The following is a 4,519-nucleotide window of genomic DNA, read 5'->3' as shown; positions in this document are numbered from 1 at the left end:
GAACCCTTGTGCACACTCTGCTTCATCAAGCTAATAGAATGCATTGGCCAGCGCTGATTGGCCAATGTATTCTATTAGCCTGATGAAGTAGAGCTGAATGTGTGTGCTAAGCACACACATTCAGCTCTACTTCATCGGGCTAATAGAATGCATTGGCCAGCGCTGATTGGCCAGAGTACGGAACTCGACCAATCAGCGCTGGCTCTGCTGGAGGAGGCGGAGTCTAAGATCGCTCCACACCAGTCTCCATTCAGGTCCGACCTTAGACTCCGCCTCCTCCAGCAGAGCCAGCGCTGATTGGCCGAATTCCGTACTCTGGCCAATCAGCACTGGCTAATGCATTGTATTGGCGTGATGAAGCAGTGCTGAATGTGTGTGCTTAGCACACACATTCAGCTCTACTTCATCGGGCTAATAGAATGCATTGGCCAATCAGCGCTGGCCAATGCATTCTATTAGCGTGAACTGAGTTTGCACAGGGGTTCTAGTGCACCCTCGGCTCTGCTACATCAGATTGCTACATCTGATGTAGCAGTGCCGAGTGTGCATCAGATGTGTAGTTGAGCAAAACTGACTCAGCACTGCTAAGTCTCTGCATTCGCATAGGAATGCATTGGCCAGCCTTCGGCCAATCAGCGCTGGCTCTGCCGGAGGAGGCGGAGTCTAAGGTCGGACCTGAATGGAGACTGGTGTGGAGCGATCTTAGACTCCGCCTCCTCCAGCAGAGCCAGCGCTGATTGGTCGAGTTCCGTACTCTGGCCAATCAGCGCTGGCCAATGCATTCTATTAGCCCGATGAAGTAGAGCTGAATGTGTGTGCTTAGCACACACATTCAGCTCTACTTCATCAGGCTAATAGAATACATTGGCCAATCAGCGCTGGCCAATGCATTCTATTAGCTTGATGAAGCAGAGTGTGCACAAGGGTTCAAGCGCACCCTCGGCTCTGATGTAGCAGAGCTGAGGGTGCACAAGGGTTCAAGTGCACCCTCGGCTCTCCTACATCAGAGCCGAGGGTGCGCTTGAACCCTTGTGCAGCCTCGGCTCTGCTACATCAGAGCCGAGGGTGCGCTTGAACCCTTGTGCACACTCTGCTTCATCAAGCTAATAGAATGCATTGGCCAGCACTGATTGGCCAGAGTACGGAATTCGGCCAATCAGCGCTGGCCAATGCATCCCTATGGGAAAAAGTTTATCTCACAAAAATCACAATTACACACCCGATAGAGCCCCAAAAAGTTATTTTTAATAACATTCCCCCCTAAATAAAGGTTATCCCTAGCTATCCCTGCCTGTACAGCTATCCCTGTCTCATAGTCACAAAGTTCACATTCTCATATGACCCGGATTTGAAATCCACTATTCGTCTAAAATGGAGGTCACCTGATTTCGGCAGCCAATGACTTTTTCCAATTTTTTTCAATGCCCCCAGTGTCGTAGTTCCTGTCCCACCTCCCCTGCGCTGTTATTGGTGCAAAAAAGGCGCCAGCGAAGGTGGGAGGGGAATCGAATTTTGGCGCACTTTACCACGTGGTGTTCGATTCGATTCGAACATGGCGAACACCCTGATATCCGATCGAACATGTGTTCGATAGAACACTGTTCGCTCATCTCTAGTGATAATCCATTTCCCCATTTCCGGAAACGGATTGTTACTACTACTCCCCCCATTTACCCCACTCATACTTACTCATCCATGGCTTCTTCCGGTGAGATGGGTCCTCCTCCTGTACTGGCAGGGTGTGCGCTCTTCTCCTCTCCACCTAGCAGTGTGCGCGCATCGTCTACACATGTGCAATAGAGGTGACGGTCAAAAAGGAGCAAGCACACAGTACAGGAGGAGAAGAGGCTGTCTCACAAAAACAAGCGTGGAGGGTAAGTATGTAATATGGGTCGGGGGTTGGGCTTAGTAGGTAGGGAAGAACATATAGAATAGCTAATATAGGAAGGATAGCTAGACAGACAGGAAGGAGGTGTATGGGGGGAGTGAGAAAGGAAGGGGGAGAAAGGTGAGCGGGGTTAGGAAGTTACATAGCAGGAAGAAGAAGGTTGTAAACAAAGGTAGGAGACACCAGGGGCCCCCAGAGACACCTAGAAATCAAAACCCCTTTAATACAAAACTTGCCTATTTCTTGAATTCTTATATAGTTGAATGGGGTGACAGCACACTTACTTTGCTACCCCAACAGCATTAACGTGGGGTACAAGAGACCTCCAGAGATCAGATCAAGTCTGTGAATAGGTGAAAAGTTATACAGTGTTGTGAAAAAGTATTTGCTACTACAAAAACAAGCCCCTACAACGACAGAAAAATAGTAAAAAAAAAAAATAATTGATGGCTCTTGCAACGTGAAAATTTTAAAAATTAAAAATAATTCTTGGTCCTTAGGACCAAAATAGGTAAAACATTACACAAACCTGCTGTTATATGAATACTGTTACGGGTACTATTGTAAGGTACCTAAATGCAGCACTATGTATGGTAGAATGTACCATCGCTTTATGATCCATGGAGGAACAACTCCTGGAACCTCCACCTTGTAGCCCCAACACAGTTTTCCCCTGCACAATACACCTCTGGCCGCCTACTTTAGGCTAAGTTTAGACAGGGTTTTTCTGCGTCAAAATCCTGACCAAAAAAACATCTCCCATTGAAATCAATGGGTGCCAGTCATTTCCTTTGTTCCGCGAGTGGTTTGTTCTTCAGGCGGATTCCATGGTTGATTCAGCCACAGATGTCTACCTGAAGACACTCCCTCCCGAACTAGGCTCATTCATTTAGGCCTAATCTGGAGCGGAGCGCCACGACTGCCTGCGGCTACCTGTGTTTTGGTCCGGAATCTTAGACGGCCTCCGCGTCAAAATCCTGACCAAAAAAACCCATCTGAACTCAGCCTTACAAGGAAATTCAGCACAGCTCCATTCAAGTAAAAGCCTGATTTAATACAAATGTATTGCAAATTATGACATAAAAAGTAGAATAATGGGGGCCACACGGTGGCTCAGTGGTTAGCACTGTAGCCTTGCAGCGCTGGGTCCTGGCGTTCAAATCCCACCAAGGGCAAAAAAACCATCTGCAAGGAGTTTGTATGTTCTCCCCGTGTTTGCATGGATTTCCATCCCATATTCCAAAAAAGACATACTGATAGGGGAAAATGTACATTGTGAGCTCTATGTGGGGCTCACAATCTACATTTAAAAAAAAAAAAAAAAAAAAAGTAGAATAATAATAGAATAATTGCTTCAACAATTTATATCAAAATACTCATTTCTGGCAACAGTTCTCTTCAGAAAAAATATCAACAATGTATGTAATTTATCTGGTAAGATTTCTCTCTGTGAAAATAAAATGTACCTTCTATTATAAAGTTAGCCAGGCTCAAAAGTGAAAATCCCAAGACATAACTTTTCATGCTTTCTTCAAGCTCAATTCAGCAGAACAGTTCATTTGCACAGCTGAGTATGGTTAATGTAAAACAGGAGTTATCCCTATTGTGCTAGCTCCTGCTATACATACACCAAAACTGGAGCAATACAGAGATTAGCATGGCGCCTGGGCAAGAATGATACGGAAATTTGTGAAGCTTTCCTATTTCTTTCCATTATTATTCCAGGCTGAAAAATCCACTGGGTGTAAAACAGCCTGGGCTCTTCTCAATCTGTACTTGGCAGTGTTAAACACACTGTTTATTCATGGCCATCAATCTAGCAATATAGTACAGATTGTAAGATCATTCTTTCTACCAGTGATAGGGCTATGATATTTACAGATATGCTGTGAGATATTACTTGTAGATATACATGATGAATTTGAAGAAAGTCAAGACGCAGTAGATCTCCTAGTTCTTGTTATTGTTCTCACTGATGTCTTATCATTCTGTACCAGATAAAAAATCATTTCCACTAAAAGACTGTTGTTTTGGTAAATGGCATTTTATGTATTCCAATGGTATTAAGTGGGAAAAAATGTATTAAAAAAACAAAACAAATGAATACATAGAACTGAACAACATGACTGTGATAGAATAAGCAATACCCTTGAGAACAGATAGAAACAGAAACAGACAGGAAATCATAGAGTTTGTTATTTATATTGAACTTATTCCCCCCCCCCTTCCCTTTCACGTAAGTCACGTATACAGTGATCACTTTGTTAGTTATTGCTTCCATTATTAACTGACACTGAGTAATAGATCAAGGGCCCTATTCAGTATATAGAATATTTGTGTTGGTATAATCTGTGTTCCACCATCTGGGCAGTACTGGTGGCAATGCTGTGAGTGCCCAGTGGAGTAAGTATCACTGTAACAGCCCTAGTGGTCCGATGCTGCTTTGTTTGTTTGTTCTTTAATAGGCCTTTACCTGCTGGAGTAACCCGAGCAGGTAAGGAGTCCTATTTACTTATTGATCCCCACTCCTGTTCACGTCCTCTTCTGCATCCCATATCACGTTGCTGGGGCCTCCTGTAAGGCATAAGGGTAAGTGGAGGCAGCTATGAGGAGGAGTGGTGATTAGAAAGT

At 44.5% G+C, this 4,519-nt stretch overlaps 1 non-coding gene across 1 annotated transcript; it reads left to right on the top strand.

Moving 5' to 3' along the window:
* The first annotated feature begins 3,495 nt into the window (after positions 1-3,495).
* On the top strand, positions 3,496-3,597 carry LOC142198771 (U6 spliceosomal RNA). The gene has a single exon (XR_012715413.1). It is a non-coding gene; the product is annotated as a U6 spliceosomal RNA (small nuclear RNA).
* Positions 3,598-4,519: the final 922 nt, after the last annotated feature.

Source organism: Leptodactylus fuscus, chromosome 3 (assembly GCF_031893055.1).
Source record: "Leptodactylus fuscus isolate aLepFus1 chromosome 3, aLepFus1.hap2, whole genome shotgun sequence".
Taxonomy (NCBI): Eukaryota; Metazoa; Chordata; class Amphibia; order Anura; family Leptodactylidae; genus Leptodactylus; species Leptodactylus fuscus.
Note: the sequence above shows the minus strand (reverse complement) of the source record. Positions and strands in the feature narration are given on the sequence as shown.